This window comes from Lissotriton helveticus, chromosome 4_1 (genome assembly GCF_964261635.1).
Source record: "Lissotriton helveticus chromosome 4_1, aLisHel1.1, whole genome shotgun sequence".
NCBI lineage: Eukaryota > Metazoa > Chordata > Amphibia > Caudata > Salamandridae > Lissotriton > Lissotriton helveticus.
In genome coordinates, this window is record NC_136063.1 from 1,006,454,112 (window position 1) to 1,006,476,190 (window position 22,079).

Genomic DNA, 22,079 nt, shown 5'->3' on the forward strand with positions numbered 1-22,079 from the left:
TGTCCACGACATTTATTCCGGCCCCTGATATGCATTGTTTTATTCAGAGAAATGAATGCAAAAAGTAACATGTGAAGTACTTTCTTTAGGTAAATAGAATGTGTGAATGTATAATAATTCTAGCGTGTAACCACTGTTCGATGGTTTTTATTAAAGTTAACCCTAACTGAGATCATTGGGTGAAAACATTGGGAGCTTTGTGTTCATTTCAGTGCTGTAATGACTTTAACTTCAAACCAACATGCGGTTGGTAACTCAGTGGCAGGGAGTCTGTGAACTGACTTTCCCCTGAGAAAGAGAAGCCAAGAGTCACAGCAACACAAAGACTGAACAATGTAGGGAATGCTGGAAGTAATTAGGATTGACAACATTGGTGCACGAGTAATTCTTCAAGGATATTGATGGATTGCTTTCAACGAGTATTGGGCTTAATTTAGTGTAGTACATATATCTAAGTCAAGTGTCTAAACAACACATTCAAACTTTCATGGGAAACCCCACCTTGATTTGGGCACTCCCCAGCCTTTTTGTTTTGCCTAATGTTTACGCTGCAGTTTTTTCTGCACTTATGGTTGAGACGTTTATAGTAGAAAAATAATTTCGTGGCAGGCTTAATCTAAGCTTTTTATGGTTACCCCCCAGAATGTCTTTGTGAATGAGGCCTTACATGTTGTGACCCTGATATGTCAGTTATTAATCAGTCCCTTGTTATCGGTGCTTCTGTTTAACTTCTCCCAAGATTCCTTAAAAAAACAAAAACAAATTAAAAGCATTATCACACAATGTCTGAATATTTGATGGCTAATCAATGATAAACTGAGAGACTTGCCTTTTGTGCCATATCAATGCTGTAACATACTGTGCATGTCTATTTTCTTCCATGATTTATTAATGGGAAATATATACGCACTCAATATAGAAGTTAATTTGTTACCATTACATCATATTTATGTAGAACTTTCGGAGTAGAGTCCTTTTGTTGCACAAAAATCATTAAGGAAAAAAACAATGGATGCAGGTTTATCACATCATTTTATCTGTTTCTTTTTTAAAAAAGGAACAATTTTGCATGTATACAAAGTACTGTTTGTCCTAACTGTGATTGGTGGTTGTGTCAAAATGGGATCGTAACTGAAATGCTAATGCATTTAATAACGGGAAGGCAATGTAAATGGAACCTAAAAAAAGCAATGCCTCCTAAAGGCGAAAGAGTGATACACAGGGTGTGAAACGTGAGATTGAACCTTCCATGAGAAAAACAATGTGAATGGATCAATGTATTCTGACATAAAATGAATGAAATAGTGACAAATAAAGAACAGTGTACTACCCAGATTACAAAGTATTGCGAATCTGTGTCCATAGTGTGCACTCACAAGAACATAAATCGCTTGTGTTCTCTTACCTTTTAACTGAGAACACCAATATTCAAAGTAGAGATCGCTAATTACAAACTGATTTTTGATACTATATTATGTTCTTCAATCTCTCTACATTCACTTATATTAACTTTTAATTGCAAATATATCAGGCCCAGAACACTTTGCTGAAATATTCTGAGATAACACTACACACATATGCTTCTTTAAAGTAATTCGATGGGAGTTAGTGTATTCATGCAAATTTCGATTAATATACTCCAACCTGGCTCCCCTGAAATCAGCTTTCCCCACTGCTATGCCTCTTTCTTCTTCCTGAGCCTATGTCTCCCACACAGACTTCAAACCTCTCCCTAACTGAATGCACTTTACAAAACGTTGTGGTCTCAACCAATAATTCAAAGAGTTTAATAATTTGATAAATTAAATGTTTTTATTGTGAAAAACACACAGCCAGCAATGCCAAAACATGTTGAAATGGAAGCCCCACAACTATATTATGGGTGGCGCTCATACTGTGTTCAAAGTATTCAGCCTTGATTCCAATCATACATTTCTCAAAGATCTTGTACCTCAGGGTCTCATTTGTCACGTGCTGTATTCCTAACTACACTGGTGGCACACACTACTACTCCAGGTCCCCAATGCTTTTCTCAGTTCTGTTAACGCAGCCTTTTATTTCTTTTCCTTGTTCTCTCTACTACAAACATCTTACTTTCATTTTTGTGGTTTTATTTTGACAACTCAAACAACTTGTCAAGTATTATTGCTTCACTGCCTGTCAGTCTTAGTTCAATGGTGCTTGCATGTGTTGAGTCTTGATGCTGGGTCTAACAAGGGGCCTTGTATGGAGAATAATTATTTTTCTCTCTTTTATTTAAATGCTATTAATAGTTAGGATGACTACTTTCACTGCTATCAAAATGAAACTCTGTGTAGTATGTGCTGGCGTAGCCACAAAGAGACCACCAGATCACCACTGGCCTGTTGATCAATTGCCATTTTGTGGAGAGCTAAATTGGCAGTGGACAGCAATATTGCGTTCTAACTTTGGATGCATCTATATTCTCCTAACAGACTTTTCTGTGCTGTTAACAATTCTTTCTCCTGCACACAACCCACAAGTGGTAGTTACACTGGGGAATTTGAGATTGGCATCCAATCTACCAATCCAAAGACAACAACAGAGATCCAGGAGTACTAGGAGCACACAATGAGTGGTAAGACCCCGACCTGCCCTTAGGGCTGAAGCAGAGCCATCATAGGATCTTTTTAATTGCTTTGGACTCTGAAACTCACAATATTTCTGGAGTCAGTGCATGATTCCAAATGTTGTACTCATACCCTTAGTGGACTGACCACGCTGGGGCAGAGTGATAATTCACAGCTGTGCCCTGTCCTAAATCTTTGTGCTCAAACTCAGCCCAAGATGAGAGGTGCCCCACAAGGGAAACTGGCTGGCTCCGTCCTCAGTTAATAATTTTAGAACCATTGCTTATCAATTTTGCTGGTCTTCTTAAGGCTTAATTTTTTTTCATGACAATTTTGAATGCCTGAATTTATGTTGCAGCTATTATTTACTGTCAGAAAATAAACTTATCAATACTCTTCAAGGGTTTTCACTCACAGTTTTCGTTGTGGATTAAGTGTTGTTGCTTAGCCATTAATCTTTTAACTGCATACAACAAACTGCATCAGAATGCCACACGTGGTTCCTCAGAGGTCTTCTCAAGTGTAGATGTAGGTCACCCAATTGTAAATATATTTAGGGCAGCTCCCACCACAGCTGTCAGTATCTAGAATTTTAGCCTTGCCCATCTCCCGTAAAGGCTATGTGATTTTAGTGCATGGAGGAAACACTTCAATGTACATGAGTCCAGTTTCATAATGGAATGTTCATTTTGTAGGTCTAACCTACCACAATTACTAACACCAAAGCGATGAGAAAACACAATCTTTGGTTTCAAAGTGAGTAAAAAAGGAAAAAGTTGTTTAGACCTTTAGAAGGGCTTAGAGTCCACCCATTAATTACCATTGGTTGGCTTCAACTTCACTCTCATTTCCTTCCTTACCATTGGTCAGCGCTTCTTTTCTTTTAGTGCTTTCACTCTGGCTTTGTATGTCTATGCTGTGGAGCTTGGACCAAGTACAGCTTCCCGTGAACAAACAGCATCCTTCCCCTGACCGAGCACTTTCGGAGGGTCTTTTTTTCATTTCAGTCTAGCCCTCCATGAGAGTGGATTCATTTGCAGGCAATCTCCCTTCCTCCTCCTGCATTCCTGTGCTGGTTCTCACACTCTGGTGTTGGTTAGTGTGAATCTTTCTGCTCCATGTTTACTTTCTGACCTCTCTCCACCATTTTGTGCTCTGTCTGTTGTGGTACATGTGTGTTTGGTTGTCCATGTGTCCTCAAACACTGATCACAGTATGTCAGATGCCGTTTTGCTGCTTGTTTGTGTGAAGCAGTTTGAACGTTTTTTTGACTACCCATGTCGACAGTGGTTTTTCTGCCATTGCACGTGGTCTCTTTCCCCACCTCCTTCCTCTATGTGACTCACTTCCTTTTCTTGTGGGCGCTTTATTTTTAATGCTTCCTCTCACAGCAGATCTGTGCTTCCCATCCGCTGTGTGAGCTTGGAGCCAACTTTTGTTTCCTATCCTTGATTTTTGTAAAAGAAAACAACTAAACAAAACATGGTTTCCATCTCATACACAGGTCTCATCCCAACTGTATTTCATTCAATAGGTCACTGGATCTTGAATGACGAATCAGAGAATTAGGAGCAAATCATCACATAAATAATAATCACAACCTCTATCTAAGTTCAGTCAAAAATTAGAGTTATTCAAGATTTTGAGAGTTTTATCAATTCGTAGTATAGTAAATAGTCTTTGTTCAGAATCATACATTATATTCATGTTAGTTTTAAATAATCAGTCTTTTACAGAGTTGAAAGGAAAAATGATTAGTTCAATCAAAGTACAATGCATAAGGTGTGTTCCATAAAGGAAGAAAATACCTATTCTAAGGATGGGACGAAAAGGTGTCACTCGGAACCCAAAAAGGGTTCAAGTTCGAAGAGAGTGAGATCAAGCATAAATCCCAAAATATCTAAAAGTCAATAATCAATCAGAGAAGAACTTCCCATAAAGACATGTTCATGAAACTCAGAAGCGTCTCAAGCAATTGGGAATAAAGCAGGGAAATGTGTAGTAGCAGAAGCAACCACAACCAATGGCATAGGGTAAAATGGCATGTATGTAGTGTAGAGTGTGGATAAAATGGCATTAACCTACTCTAGGAACACATACTTTTATAAGTGGTCAAAATAAATGATACAGTTAATGTTGCATCTTCTCCCCCTCTTGTCCAATCATTTTTCAGGGTTCTTCCTGGGAACATATTCACTCCTTGGTTTCTCACACGAGATAACATAGGGTTTCAGACACTAACCTTGGTGTATGCAACTTACCTGTTTCAAAATCCAAATGCACACAAGGTTTCTTTACTTTAAACATCCTTTCCCATGAATGGAACTACATTTATATCCTTCTAATTAAGCAAATTGTAGTTTAGCAATAATGGGCTATGTAGAAATAAAAACATCTGTATTAATGAAAGAACATTTTCTTTAAGATATCATTCTTGGGACACAAGACAAGTATGTTAAATTATAACAAATTAAATTTATTTTGCTACTTGCATGTGGTCAACCGGTCATACTTCTACAAAATATTACATTCTAAACGTGCATTTTTGTATTCTTCTTGGTGTAAGAAGAAACATTTTGCAGATTAACCTTCATTTAATAAAACATGATGATGAAAAAAGGTCAAGAGCATGCATCAGCACATTTTCGTCCAACCACTTTCTAAGGAATGCTGCTTTAACCTTTTGAATGCTATGGGGATTTTTCCCCTGTGCTGGAAAATCATGATTACCATTATTCATGACGAGCTGGGCTCGTCATGAGCGTAGCAGGAGGCTACTGCATGACGAGCCCAGCTCGTCATGAGCGTCGAAGGGGTTAAGCAGGTTTGAGCCTAGTATGTGTAGGTATGGCTTGTTACTACATTTACACTTAATAAAATGTGCATTTTGTTCATTTCAAAATCTGTATGCCAATATCACACATTTATTTCAAATATATTATTTTTCATTTTGCTCAAACACCTTCTCAGGTCGGACCCAGCAAACCTTTTTGTTTTAATGAAAAATAGTCCTAAAGTGGGGGTGTCATTCAGAAAATAAAAAAGCAACAGCAATATCATGCATGGAATTTCTCCTTATATGTCATGGTCGCTAATTGAGTCCCCTGCCAGGTTCTTCATGCCTCCCATGGTGGACCTGTGCAGGGAAATTCATTGGTGGTCACCCCTCCCTAAATACAGTGGGTCGCCTGTTTTTGTGAACTGGTGGCCATGTGGGAGATGTATGACCACATCAAAGTTTTCAAATAGTGAGCCTGCTGAGGTCATGCCATCTAAAGCCTGGTGCTTCACCTACCTTGAAATGGTGCAGTGAAACCACTAGTTTGACAATACGGGCAATTACCATTTTTTGGCAGAAACTCTGTACCAAACAAATAAAAATTTGCCCCAGCAATGTATTGAGTCAACTGTAACCAGAAACTTCAGTGACTGTGGGCCTCCACTAACCTTCTAGTGACCTACACTAAGGGTCCCTATGTTTCTCTATGATGGATGTTACTCTGGTACTACATTTTGAAACGCCTATGGCCATTCTATTCCTTGCCAAAATTACAGATTACTGGAAAAGTCTTCTTATTGGGTCTCTTTTGTACTCCCTTGATCTCTGCTAAAGAATGCCCTCGGACAACCACACTGTAGGCCAGTCATCACTGAGGTGATCTACAGTATTCACTGCTCAAAGGGGAAATGCTGCCCTTGCCACATACTCTAAAATGGACAACTGTCAGTCACTTCCTCTCATTTTCTTCGTATATGTGCTCGTGCATATGATACACCTCTTCCGCATTCAAGTTATAATGCATCAAATGGAGAGCAGCACACAAACAATACCAGAATAAAATATTTGCGCTTATTCGTGCTCCTACTGAACATTATGCATTATGCCTTTGTCTTAAGAAAAGGCTTAAAATATCCCTCACATATATTATTACAATTGTATTACTCCCCTGATATTAGTTAAACATCTTCAGAGCTCTGCTTTGAAGAAACCGCTGTTTTATACGATAGTTCACTTTAAGAAGCGCATTTCCAGAAGCAGTTTAAAAAAGGGTAGAATCTTCAAGCAGCACCTTTTAATAGTAGCGAAATAACAAAGTCGCACTTGAAAAACGAATTTCCATTGAATAGTGTCTTAAAATTTCCGATGTCAAAAGAAAATTGTATTCTTTTTATTATTATTCAAACGCGTGCCGAAAGAATAATCGCCCTGCCTTGAAATGGCACCTTTGACATTAAGAAATTGAGCTGTTACAGAAGTACAGAAGGGTGAATATTTTCTTTCTCAATGGCCTGAAATATGCAGATGTCTTGCTCACAGGCTTATGCAGCATGACAGTTCTGGATCCCAAGCGATGCACATGAAAGAAATTAGAAGGCACTGCAAACTCGAACAGGGCTACCGTCAAGAGAGGTTGGGAGGAGGACATTTTGTATGAAATGGGAAGCCAGGAGATGACATTTAAAATGAGAGAACAAGCATTATTGTTTCTGCTACCACACCGCCATTGTTGAACTTCCCCTCTAGGTCACGTCGAGGCAGTGTCTGAATCTTCAGTCAGCCATCAGAGATACTATACTCGGATGATCAACAGAAAAGAGCGCTTGAGGAAGAGTGCAGCTCAAAGCCGCTTCCCGCCCTCGAGAGATCTGTGTTCCACCTCTGAAATGCACCTACTCTCTAGTGACCAACCAGCCAGCTTTTTAATCCTCCTCCTTTTTTCTCTCGTTCTGTAAACTGCCCTTCAGATTATTTCCTCCTTTATGATTGCTTTCTCTCTAGTTTCAGCAGCAATTTATATTTTTATAAGGTCAGTGCCGTTTTTTGTAGGCTTCTTGCAATCTGTTGTTTCTAGAATCTGGGGTTATACCTACCACTCGTATTTTATGGCAAAAGCCAAACAATTTCCACCCTAGACCTTAAATATAAACATTTATATATTTCAAATAAGTGGCATCATTCAGAAATTTGAGGTGACTGAAAAGTGTCAAATTTCCGTACGAATCTTTAAATACGGAGTACAAACCTCTGACTGAATTTCCTCCACCACAGGGATGTTTGATGGGCATTCAAATGGTAGATTTAACTGCGGTTCACACTGCAATCTATAATGCCCAAAAAGTTTGTGCTGTGTTGCACAAAATTATTATTCCCATCCTGCACTGTATTTAATGTACTTTGTGGTGTGAGGCAAGAGAGCATCACAGCACACCCTTATATCTCAAAAAACATCAATGCATCATCCAAATATGCACAAATATTTAAAAGGTGATGCAAAATGTAGCTAACATACCCTGAATCGATTGTAATTTGGCAAGTCAGCAGTTCACAATCCTGCTCGGGGGTGGGCAGAAGGATACCAGAAAAAGAAAGCTATAGTATATTCATTATAGGACAGGTGGAGATTTTGATCTGTGTTTTGACAAGACAAGTGGAAAATATACTTGATTTATCAAATATCCCACAAGTGAAGAAAGTATCCCTTTGGGCAAGAACCTTTGACAAAGTCAATGCAGCTCACCCAACATGCAAGACTGGAGAATGTATGAAGAGATAGCATGATTATATGCAGAGCACAAAGGAAAAGTGAACATAGAACTTGAGGGCTGCTATTGCAACAGGTGGTGATCATGAAACCCAGCCAGAGCTAATATATATGGAGGAGCAGGTTCCCTCAGTAAATGGCCTTGAGATGGTTGGTGAAATTGATGTCATCAACATGGGCAGTCTTTGAAGACACCGACACACCTTAGTGTAAGTAAATTGGGTATTATAAGTCTGTGTTAATGTGTCATGTTCCATTCACCACCTCATCATGGATCTCTTCATCAATATATATCAAACTATTCACCAATATGTCGCATTCTTGTACTTGTAGAAAATTTAAATATGTACTAAAACTATTGACCTATCACATTAGCAAATACTTTATTGTGCAAGAATAGGGCAGGACTGGTTATGAATACATTACTGTGTCATCAATTGTAATTGTAATTGTAATTATAATTTATATAGCACATTATCACCAACGGTCTCTAAGCGCTTGCTTTGGGAACCCGTCCTGGTTTTTCCCTGTGAGATAACCCATACTGGGCACCCCCAAGGTGAAAGCCAGGCATCCCGCCGCGGGGGGCCATAGTGGAGATTAAGCAAGCTATTGCCCGGAGTTGCAGAGTGTGAACCCGTGATTCGAGCAGGCACCGAAGCGAGAATTATCGAGTCCGTGGACATTTTGGGCTCAAGACCCTGCCGCGTCGGGAATTGAACCCTGGTCCCGGGTCTGACCTCTGCTTCATGGTCTGCCTCTTCTAACCATTGAGCCACACTTCTCCATCAATGACTTTGACTCACATCATACTTACATTTTCTTTCGGCAAAAGTATGTTTGAGAGTTAGGGTATTTTCACATTTCATTAATATTTTCTGATCTAATGTTGGTCTGCAAAGTGGTCAACAAGTATACTTTCTTTGCACTAGATAATCAATGTGCTGAGGGAAAGCATTACTTTCTCTCTCAGGGAGAGAGTGCTGGGTGGTATGTAGTCTGGCAGCCTGAAATCAACATTCAACCAATAGACACAATCAGAAATTTCAGCTAAATATATATCAAAATACTGTCCTTTTTAATCCACAAAAATGCTCAATACTATTCACATTAACAGGTCTATACACATTAATAGGTTTTAGACACAGATTTAAAAGTGTGTGTATTATGTCATAACACACAGTGGGATTTGGCCAAAATATTGGTAAAAAATATCATTATACAAAAATATTTTGTCAAGAATATTAGAATATCAAAAATATCGTAAACAGCAATATCGAAGGTAAAACTTGTGTATTTAATGTTTGTCATATTGTTGTTTCAAATATCAGTGTAGAGAATATTGTTGAATGTAATGTCGTTTGTAAGTGTTATTTAGTATTTCATTTATTATAGCGTGTTTGTATATGTATTCATTTTTTAATGTTTTTAGTTAGATCACTTTTTAGTTACAAAATTGTTGAATTGTCTTTTTTAGTCCTATTAATGTTTATAGTTGATTATAGAATACTTTTTTTGGTAGCTGGAAATTAGGGTTTTAGGGGATAAGAGTGGGGAGATTTTTTATCAAATGTGTTTATTGAGAATTTTTGTATACTTCGTTACAGTACAGCAAATAAAGTCAAAGCATTCATACAAGTATTGCGTTCCAGGTTTTCAAGGTGGAACACTTACAAAACAGCATGAGTCCAAGCCATCCTTTGAGAAAGACCTTTTGGAAGCCATATTGGCATAAGTACAGTTTCTTGTATGTAGGGAGATTTTTAATAAATGTATCTTGTAAATTTACATTTTATGTTAATAATTTTAAAGATATGAAAATTTATAATGTAGAATAATTTATTTTGATTTGTTACAGTGATATTTTCAATATCTGTTAATTAAAATATATATTATTCATCCAAAATTATTAAAATATAAAAGTATACAATTTAAAAACATGCATTTTTGTTAAAGTAGAATATGTAGAAAATATTTATGTTAAAATTTAAAATGTTATTTTATTTTTTTAAATAATATTTCAAATTGTATAAAAATTCAAAGAATTTTTTGATTTAACATTTTTATTTTTATTGAAATCTTTTTTTAATAATGGAAATTATAAACAATATTTAATTCGTTTTATATATGATTTTTAATTTTGTATTATTCTTTTATTTTCAGTATATGCTTTTAAGGTTGTGAATGGTAGCAAATATTTCCAACAATATATACATTTTTAATAGTCATTAAATAGTAATTGTATTTATTAAAATGTAAAGGTTTGTAGTTTAATTTTGTGTGCTTTTATATAACATTTTAGTTAATTTTAAATTGCAAACAAATATGTCTCATTATGGAGTATTGATTGTGCATGTAAATGTTCTCATTAGTATTACCTTGTGTAAAATGTTTTATTTAGAGGTGGATATTGTAAATTTGAAATTCAATCTCTTCAGCATTCAACACCTTCTACACATAGCCTTATATTGAAATGGGAATTTTAAATGTCACCCCTTTAGTGTCCAATACCTTCTGAACATATGATAGAGTGGCATTAGTAAATGTGACCCATTTAGTGTCCCACGCCTTCCCTAAATTCCTTTGATTGGAGTGACAATAGTGAATGTCACCCCTGTAGTGTCCAAACCTTCCCCAAATTTGTTTAGATTGGAGTAGGAATAGTAAAGGCCATCGATTTAGTGTCCCTCACCTTCCTCCAATATGGTTAGATTGGAGTGGGTATAGGAAATCTCACCCCTTTAGTGTCCAACACCTTCCCCAAATTGCTTTAGATTGGAGTGGGAATAGTAAATGTTACTCCTTTAGTGTCCAACACTGTTCCACAATTGGTTTAGATTGGATTTGGGAATAGCAAGTTTCACCCCTTTAGTATCCAAAACTTTCCCCATACTGGTTTAGATTGGAGTGGAAATAGGAAATGTCACTTCTTTAGTATCCAACACCTTCCCCCAATATGGTTAGATTACAGTGGGAATAGTAAAATTCACCCTTTAGTGTCAAACACCTTTCCCCAGTATGCTTGGATTGGAGTGGGAATAGTAAAGTCCACCCCTTCAGTCTGCAACAGCTTTCCCCAATATGGTTAGATTGGAGTGAGAATGGTAATCTCACCCTTTAGTGTCCAGTTCCTTCCCCAAGTTGCTTTCGATTGGAGTAGACATAGTAAATGTCACCCCTTTCATGTTTAAAACCTTCCACTAATTGTTTCACATTGGAGTGGGAATAGTAAACGTCACCCATTTAGTGCCCATCACCTTCTCTAAATTAGTTTATAATGGAGTGGGGCTTGTAAATGTCACCCCTTTAGTTTACAACACCTTCACCTAGAATGGTTAGATTGGATTGGAAATCTGTAAATGCCACCCCTTTAGTGTCGACCACCTTCGCCCAATATGGATTGATTGGAGTGGGAATAGTAAATGACATCCCTTTAGTGTCCAACACCGTCCCCTAGAATGGTTAGATTGGAGTGGGAATAGTACATGTCACTCATTTAGTATCCAGCACCTTCTCCAAATTATTTTAGCTTGTAGTGGGAATAGTAAAAGTCACCCCTTAAATGTACAACACATTCCCCTAATACGGTTATATTGGAGTGGGGATAGTAAATGTCACCCCTTTAGTGTCCAACACCGTCCCCAATATGGTTAGATTGGAGTGGGAATAATAACTGACATCCCTTTAGTGTCCAACACCATCCCCTAGTATGGTTAGATTGGAGTGGGAACAGTAAATGTCACTCACTTAGGGGCCTATTAGGATGGTGGGTGGACTTTTGTCTGCCCGCCACCCTAGCGGTGCAGGGACTGGCCGCCAGTGGTGCGGTGGTCCCGCACCGGCGATTAGGATGCCACCGTGGTGATGGCATCCTCTATTCCCAGCATTGTGGCAGGCGGTGCTTACAGCACTGCCCGCTACAATGCTGGGAATGCACTGTGTGCATTGTTATGCACAAGGTGACAGGCACCGCGAGGTGCCTGCCACCATGTCCATGACAATGCAGGGGGGTACTATAGATATCCCCTGTAGGACTTGGCCCTTTTCCCAGAAATTTTTCGCTTTTTGCTTCCCTAATTTAGGATGTCCCCTATTGTAACAAAAGGGTATAGGCCTTGTGGAGTGGAGATGCCCTGCGTAATGTTAAAGTAATGTTAAGGTGCAGGTGCCCACTTCCCCTAACATGGCCGCCACTGAACCCTGCTACTGCAGCGCGGTCTTTGTGGGCGCATTCTAGTAGTCAGGAGCTGGCTAGAACCCTCAAACAATGTATCCATACTAGCCTGCCAGCCTGGCCATAGCCATAATGGTAGAACCTCCTAGAACCTCCTGGAACCTTCTGGAACAGGTGAGGTGGCACCAACTGCCACTGCCAACTGTCAACTGGCACTATATAAGGAAAGGGAGGGAAACGTTCCTGTCAGATTGAGGCAGCACAGACCTGGGGAAGAACCTACGCAGGAGTTTTAGGCAGTGGGGCCTAGTCAGGGACCTATGATACTGGGAGTGACAGGGCTTAGGTGCTGCCTACCAAGTGTTGAGGTATCCTGAACTTACCCCCTGATCTGGCCCGGCGGGAGAGGAACCCAGAGTCTGCCTGAAGGGAACTGGCTGAGGAGATTTGATACCAGCCATCAACTCCAACCCCCCCCCCCCCTTCAAGGAACCAAGAGACTGAAATTTACAAGGGCGCAAGAAATATAAAGCGCCAAGAAGAAACCAAATCACCACAGGACCATTGAGAAATCAACCAGGTATTGGCGCTGTATCGCTTCCCGCGCTCCCTGACGCCACCTGGGATCCCTTTTGCTCGTTTGCCACTGTTGTGTGGCCTGTCCTGTTGGTCCTGCTGACCTGCTTCCAACTAAAATAAACTGTCTGCTGGCTGAGCGCTCTTATTCCCTGGCGCTAGCACCCTGCACTACCTGTCCTGAGGAAAGTGCCCCACTGAAGTGAATGCTAAGTGCTATCTCTGCGTAGCACTAGCCTCCTGAACTGCTAGCCTAACTGAATTGCCTGAGGCTCAAGCACTGTAACTGCCTGCAGAAGCGCTAGAACCTTGAAGCGCTATATCTGCCTGAATTGCTGTCCTGCATCATCTGAACTGTTCAATTTACCTCAGCTGACAGAACTTGTCTGTAAAGTGTCCCCCTGCTGTGTGCCGGGCCGCGCTGGGCCTGAATTACTGACTGTCCTGCCTAATCAGCGCTCTCCTATGGTATCCCTGAGAAGCGCTGTGGACAGCCGGAATTGTTGTGCCCCAGACCTACTGCGAAGCGCTGTGTCCTGCATAGACTGCCGGGGCTCCTCAAGCGCTGTGGACTGCTTTTCTGCGCTGTGCTCTGAGGAGGGAAGTGCCGACCTGTTTCGTGGTGTCCCCTGCCCTGAAGCGCTACATCCCAGAAGCGCTACATCTGCCGAGCGCAGAGCCGCCGAAAGTGCCGCTCGACATACCTTTGGGCCTGGACATCCCCATCGCAGCCCAGGGCTCTCTTGTGGGCGCCGGTGCCGCTCTTATCACCGCTTCGGCGGCTCTCGGAGCCAGGAGAGGGCCGCCGCGAATTTCAGTCAGGTCGCGCTAGGCCTGAGAAGCCGGGGCACTCACCCCACGTGCCGGGGGCGCCCGGCCGCGTCATTGGCCGCGCCCCCGCCGGAAGCCGCGCAACCATTGGCTGCTGTTCACCCGCCCCCGGCAGCCCTCGCCGATTGGCCGCTGGGGTCGGGCCCTTCCACCAGCCTTCACCCGATTGGTCTCTGGGCCTCGAAGCCAGGGAAGGCCCGGGAACAGCCTGGTGAGACGCCGGAGGGCTCTATGAGAGAACGGGAGCCCCACCGGCCAGCGTAGGCCCCCGTCAGGCCTGGGAACAGTCTCTTGACATCGAGGAGGGCTCCTAGAGGGTCCGAGCCTCCCCCCACCTGCCAGATGCGCCAGAGGGCCCCGGAGGAATCACAAGCCCTCCCGCACCGCCTGATCACGCCCGAGGGCCCGAGAAGGGCCGAAGAAGGCAGGTAACCCCCGGGGAGGAGGGAGGAAGGTCGCAGGAGGCCTCGAGTTCGCCCCTCCCCTGGGGAAGACTAATGTTGGGCCCTGTTGGCCCTGATCAGGCCCATAACAGCGTCTGAACTGGGCCTGGATCTATTTGTGAACTAACCCCTGGCTAGGGGTCTGTTATGGCCCTGGTGAGACTTGCTCACTGAGAAGGGTTAATAAGTTAAGGGACTGCTGGGCCATTAAGGTTAACCCCTGCCTGGGAGTAAAGTTAAGTGTTCATTTTTGGCCTTATACCAGGTTAGGGCTGGCTAATGCACTGGTTATGTTTGATGCCAGGTTTATTCTTGATGCAATGTATATTCCTGATGAATGGGGTATTTATGCTACAGCGATTAATAACTTGCTCCCTTTGCTCACATAATGAAATGTTCACCCCCAGTTAAATGCAAAGGTTATCCTGGCCTAATGAAATGTGGGTTCTTGCATAATGACATGTTGCCTAATCTTTAGGGAAGTGTTCTACATTCCGACCTAATTCCATGGTTATTCAGACCCAATGGGATGTTTACCTAAGGGGATGCCCATTCTTGCAACATGAAATGTTTTCCCTTACATGAGGAAATGCTGATCTGTGCAAAAGGAAATGTTTAGTCCTGTTTAGTTCTGCAATCCTGGAGGGCCTATAGGTAACCATTGAAAGGGGTGTCCCTATCTACTGGGAGGGTTTACCCTGGTTAACTAACTGTTCTACATCTAACGAAAGATTATCTTTTCCTGACGAGATGGGTAATTCTGTCCTAATGAAATGTTTAATCTATGACTAAGGGAAAGCTCACCCTTGCTTGGTGAGAAGTCAAATGGAAGCCCATTTTTATCCCCTGAGGTAACTGGTTACTGTCGCTAAGGGAATGTTATTATCACTGCCTAATTCCTCAAATGTTTATTCTGGCCAGAAGGAGTGTTAAAACACCTGAAGAGGTGGGAGTACTTGCCTAGTGAACTGAGCCAGTGTTACTGGGTGCCTTGTTTTAGAATGCTTAAGGAGATGGTTAATCCTGCACAAGGGGTTGTTTATTCTTAATAGAATGTTTTCTCCCATTAGTGCTGCATTTACGGGAAGCCTACAGTTATTTATTTACATGTTTTCTGCTGTAAAACACTCACCCTTGCTTGGTGAGAAGTGGGTAAAATGCCTACAGATCTAATATGATGTAATGTCATTTAGTTGCCTTTTGTGATGTATTCCTTACAGGTGCTGACAAGAAGCAAGGCTACGGTCAGGCCTGTGGTTATCTACATTTTTTTTTTTTAACTTTATTTTTGTTGTAGGGAGTACACGAATATCTTCAGCCCTAAAAAACGGTATTATCATTCAATCTCCAAAGCTATATATAGGTTAAACCTTGTCACACGGCCCTTCAGCCCACATCCCGGAGGCCGGGCGGCGTAGCTTTAATCATTCCCAGTAGCAGTTTGCATATTCATCCATTCGGGCATTTCAAGTCTTGGTAAATCCCTGCATTTTATACTTTTATCCCTGCCCTCCCCCCCCAACTATGATCTGTAGAACCAAGAAAACAGTCCCCAACTTGGAGCTTGCCACATCGTATCCTTCCAAGCACATTAATGTGTAGTCATTGATCACCATGTCCAGAGTCTCGCCCTTTCACCCTCCCCCTCTCAACAGTACACCTTAGCACAGCACATTGCACATCCCTTCTGCTGCCCCTTGGCACTTCTTAACTCCCCTATCTATGTCCTTACGGGGTCATGTTTGGTCTCAGTCCAACCTGTTACCCCCAGTATCCCTCCTATTGGCCTCTCCCTGTCCCGCTTCAAGCCCATGATATTGTCGCCATTTGGCCCACACCCTTCTGAACTTCTTGGGGCAGCCTCTCGCCTTATATGTCACCCTCTCTGCTACCATGTAAAGATCCAAACCCCTTCTCCATTCCTCTATCTCTGGTGTGTCTGTGGCTCCTCAGTACTTCGCTATGTCCCGCTTAGCCACCACTAGTGCCAATACTAGGAATATAAGTTGCGGGCGTGGCAGGTCCACCTCGTTTGTCATGCCCAGCAATGCTAGCTTCGGGTCCCATACCAGTTCTATGCCTAAAACCTCTCCCAATTCCGTGAAGATGTGCGCCCAGTATACTCGTATTTTGTCGCAGGACCATATGGTGTGATAGAAGTCTCCTCTTTGTTGCCGACATCTGAGGCACGTGGGGTCGGTTATTTTTCCGGTCTTGAGGAGGCGTACTCTATCGAAGTAGGTCCTATGGAGCACATTCAGTTGAATGAGCCGTAGCCGTGACTTGATCGCAACCTCCCGGGGGTGCATCAGGACCATCTCCCAATCCAAGTTTTCCATCTCCCCCACCTCCGCCTCCCATATCCCTCTCAGTTTCAGTAGGTCACCCAGCATGTGGTTTGTTAGTGTCTTATATGTGAGGGAGACCGCCTGATGAACCATCTGTTCCTGGAGAAGCCTACCTTCTAGTGGAGTGTATTCCGGTATGTCTGCTAGTGTGACATTTTGGGCCCTCCACGCATGAGCGAACTGAGTGTGTTTAAACATTTGTGAACGATGTAATCCAAATTCCGTCTGTAGCATGTGAAACGATTTCAAGTCACCCCTGCATATCACATCCCCAATATGTGAAATACCTATGTTGTCCCACCGTTGGAACCCTTTTAGTTTCTTTATTTCTGTCAGCCATTGGCAATGCCAAAGCGGCGTCTGACGTGTCAGTCTTCCCTCCCAGCCCATACGTTTCGTGGCTCGTGTCCACGCCCTCAGAGTGATTGTTGTAGCTGGTAGGAGCGACCTCCGCACCTTTCCCCCGTATAGGTAGTAAAGTATATTATGAGGTGACAGTTTATGCCTCTCCAGCGCATAGGTCGGGTGGTCTGCTGGGGTGTGTATCCAGTCATTGATGGGTGTCAGGTGTTCCGCCCAGTAATACGCCTCTAGGTTGGGCAGTGAGATCCCCCCACTATACTGGTGCAGTTGGAGTGTTTGGAGGGCAATTCGTGGTTGCTTCCCCAGCCACAGGAACGAACGGAGGTCTGCATGTATTTTTGAAATTGTGGTGGCCGGGAGTGGGTAGTACTCATTCTGGAGTGCATAAAGGAATTTGGGGAGAGTAATCATCTTATACATGGCCGCCCTGCCTAGTAGGGTGAGCGGCAGTAGCCTCCATCTGGTCATGTCCTCAAGTGCGTCCGTCATTACTCGGTCTACGTTATTGCGGAATGAAAGTGCTCTATCTAGAAAGATATATATGCCTAGGTACTGAAAGCCGTCTATGGTAGTGAGCAGCTGCTCGGGTATGGCCCCGTGGTTATCTACATTTGATATTATCTAATATTCAGTATTTATCTTATATTTAATATTTATTCACCTAGTAGTTATTGCCAAGTGTTGAAATACATGTATTTGAAAGGAAAGCTGATAAGGTAATAAGACTGTGAATTCTTGATTACACTGACTCTGCTCTATATATAAAAGTTATTTAATTTGTATACAAACTAACTGGAGTGGCGTCACTCATTGCGTGCCCAGTTTTCTGTCTCAGTGGATGCGTGTGCTGTGTGGTCGCTTTACACGAAAGCTTTCGGATGCCTACCCGCTCGTGCCATGCTACCCACGGGAAGCTGGTGACCCCAGTTCCAACACCCCCCATGTGCACACCCCACACCCCAATAAAAAGGGGCGTGGCCTCTTTACACGTCTCTGCAAGGGAGCCCCATGGCCCACACTGGAGGCTCCTGGTGGGCTAGTTGGCTCACAGGGACCCCCAGTATGCGAGGGGAATTACTTCCCCCTCTGCAAACATGCCAGGGGGCGCGTTTGCAGAGAGGTGCAAGGAGGGGCGTAGCCCCCACCCGATCCCATAGTTAAAAAAAAATAAAACATACCTTTAAGAAGGGGGGCTGTGAAGCCCCCCTTCTTTTTCTTTTTTTTGGCCCTGGGGACCCCATCTCCCAGGGCCTGCCCCCAATTTTTTTATTTTTATTTTTTTTAATCGGAAGGGGGCAGCGTGCCCCCCTCCTGTGGCCTATTTCGGCCCCAGGGACCCCATCCCCCAGGGACCCCATCCCCCAGGGACCCCATCCCCCAGGGACCCCATCCCCCAGGGCCTGCCTTTTTTTAAAATTATTTTTTTATTTTTTTGGGAGGGGGCCGCGTGGCCCCCCTCCCGGGCCACTTGTGGCCCCACGGACCCCATCCCCAGGGCCTCGTTGGGGCCTGTGGGGGGGTCCCCAAGCCCCCCACGGTCCCTGCGGGACCCGGCATTGCTTTTCTGTATGGGGAGCAGCTAACATGCTGCTCCCTGTACAGAAAAGCAATCAGATTTCATTTTTAAAAGAGAGAGCATGTTTCCCTCTCTCTCTTTCAAAAATCAAAGCAGTTTGCTGTGGTAAGGCGGGAGCCACGAAGCTCCCGCCCTACCACAGCAAACAGCAGTGTCCCGGGGGGTGGAGACCCCGGGACACTGCAGGAGCTGGCCCTGGGGGGTGGCGGTCCCCAGGACCATCAAGGGCTCCAGGAGGGGGGCCGCGTGGCCCCCCTCCCAACATGTCAGAATCCCCAGGGGTGATGGTCCCCGGGGCTGGGGGTCCGTCACGGACCCCCCTATATGCATATTAGTGTCCTGGGCGAGGTGGCGGTCCACGGGGCGTGTGGGGGGGCTTGAGCCCCCCCACACAGGTTTTATTATTTAAAACGAAGCCCCGGGGTGACGGTACCTGGGGCTGCGGGAGGGCCATGAGCCCCCCGCATACTTAAAAAAAAAGCCTCGGGGTGGCGGTCCCTGGGGCTCGGGGGCCTTAGAGGCACCCCATCACAAATATTAAAGGCCCGGGGGTGGTGGTCCCCGGGGCTGCGGAGGGCCGTGAGCCCCCCGCAAACTTAGAAATAAAGCCCCGGGGTGGCGGTCCCCGGGGCTCGAGGGCCTTAGAGGCCCCCCATCACTAGCGGGGTGGCGGTCCCCTGGGCTGCGGGGGGGCTCTATGCCCCCCGCTAGCATAAGACCTTTGCCCCGGGGGGTGGCGGTCCCCGGGACAGTGTGGGGGGGAATTGGGCCCCCCCACACTTTTTATAAAATATGCCCCCAGGATTTGGTCCCCCCGGGGGCTAATATTAAAAAAGGCCCACTTGGGTTTTTTTTGTTTCCACAGGGTACGCGTACCGCACGATTTTTAAAAATCACGGGGTACGCGATGAGCAGGCGTAGGGTGTCAGGGTGTTTCTACCCTGCCCCCCTTTTGCGTTCTACACATTTGTTTTTCTGCTTTCTTCTGCCTCAGTCTACCGAGGCACAAGATGGCTGCCAACACTTTCTGGTTTAGAGTGTTGACAGACAGTTGACAGCCAATTAGCATTCAGCTCGTGCTCGGGAAGGTACAGAGTACAGTAAGCTTGCAGTAAGCTTACTGTAACACCTCCAATATATATCTATGATTTTACTTTTGATTTTCTGAGGAACTACTGAACGGATCTACACCATTTAACAAAACGGCCCATCTGCGAACAGAACTCTACCTTTTTGCCAAGTTTGGTGTAATTCAGTTCAGCCGTTCGAGCCCCGGCTAAAGGTTGGTCCCCACTGCACGAATCACCCCCAAACTTTCAGGGAAGGAGCGGAGCGGAGCAGGCCATTTTCTTGAAGAAATTCGCGAAGATTTGTCCACTGGCGCCAAATAAATTCCAAATAGAATGTTGCAGATTTCCTATGGAAACTAGGTTTTAACTATAACTACCTACTGGCGACCGCCAGTGGGTAATATATATATATATATATATATATATATATATATATATATATATATATATATATATATATATATATATATATATATATATATATATATATATATATATATATATATATATATATATATATATTGTGTGAGCAAACGCACTTGTGCTTTCGAAGGGGCTCACCACAGGCACTCCAACCATCCGGTTTGCTTCAGCCCCCATGCAGCTTCACAGCCTCTCATCAGGATTCTTTCACAATAAGTCCGACGCGTTTTTTCGGGGCCAACGCCCCCTCCTCATGGACTGACACAGAGGCAGGTAAGACTCGCTGTCGCAATTCAAAAGCATTTTATTTCATTTTGAATTGTTACGCCCTGAGTGGGTGTGGCTTAGTTACATTTTGTCTGCCAGGATTGCTGGTAGACGTAGTCCATGAAAGCGAGTAAAAGTATGTCCTTAAGTAGGTAACATGCCTCTTGTCCGATTAGTCACTTGTACATTAGACACCTTGAGTAGGCGATGAGACGATGTAGAAGCCGCTGTTTAACACGGAGTGTCGCGCTGTCAGGCAAGAAAGGGTAGTCTCGCCACAGTCCTCTCCCACGCAGGGCATGCTAGCAGCCAGGTTACTGCGTGAGGAAGCGGAGCTCCCTCCCACGGACAGAGCAAGCCGTGTATTAATTGTGTGAGCAAACGCACTTGTGCTTTCGAAGGGGCTCACCACAGGCACTCCAACCATCCGGTTTGCTTCAGCCCCCATGCAGCTTCACAGCCTCTCATCAGGATTCTTTCACAATAAGTCCGACGCGTTTCGGGGCCAATGCCCCCTCCTCATGGACTGACACAGAGGCAGGTAAGACTCGCTGTCGTAATTCAAAAGCATTTTATTTCATTTTGAATTGTTACGCCCTGAGTGGGTGTGGCTTAGTTACATTTTGTCTGCCAGGATTGCTGGTAGACGTAGTCCATGAAAGCGAGTAAAAGTATGTCCTTAAGTAGGTAACATGCCTCTTGTCCGATTAGTCACTTGTACATTAGACACCTTGAGTAGGCGATGAGACGATGTAGAAGCCGCTGTTTAACACGGAGTGTCGCGCTGTCAGGCAAGAAAGGGTAGTCTCGCCACAGTCCTCTCCCACGCAGTACAAGTGACTAATCGGACAAGAGGCATGTTACCTACTTAAGGACATACTTTTACTCGCTTTCATGGACTACGTCTACCAGCAATCCTGGCAGACAAAATGTAACTAAGCCACACCCACTCAGGGCGTAACAATTCAAAATGAAATAAAATGCTTTTGAATTACGACAGCGAGTCTTATCTGCCTCTGTGTCAGTCCATGAGGAGGGGGCGTTGGACCCGAAACGCGTCGGACTTATTGTGAAAGAATCCTGATGAGAGGCTGTGAAGCTGCATGGGGGCTGAAGCAAACCGGATGGTTGGAGTGCCTGTGGTGAGCCCCTTCGAAAGCACAAGTGCGTTTGCTCACACAATTAATACACGGCTTGCTCTGTCCATGGGAGGGAGCTCCGCTTCCTCACGCAGTAACCTGGCTACTAGCATGCACTGCGTGGGAGAGGACTGTGGCGAGACTACCCTTTCTTGCCTGACAGCGCGACACTCCGTGTTAAACAGCGGCTTCTACATCGTCTCATCGCCTACTCAAGGTGTCTAATGTACAAGTGACTAATCGGACAAGAGGCATGTTACCTACTTAAGGACATACTTTTACTCGCTTTCATGGACTACGTCTACCAGCAATCCTGGCAGACAAAATGTAACTAAGCCACACCCACTCAGGGCGTAACAATTCAAAATGAAATAAAATGCTTTTGAATTACGACAGCGAGTATTACCTGCCTCTGTGTCAGTCCATGAGGAGGGGGCGTTGGCCCCGAAACGCGTCGGACTTATTGTGAAAGAATCCTGATGAGAGGCTGTGAAGCTGCATGGGGTCTGAAGCAAACCGGATGGTTGGAGTGCCTGTGGTGAGCCCCTTCGAAAGCACAAGTGCGTTTGCTCACACAATATATATATATATATTACCTACTGGCGGTCGCCAGTAGGTATATATAGTTAGGATTTTTTTCCTATGGGATTTTTGAAAATTCTATGTCGAATAACTTTGGAGTTTGAGGATGGAATTGGCTGAAATTTTCAGGAAAATGGAACATTTTGTTTCTGA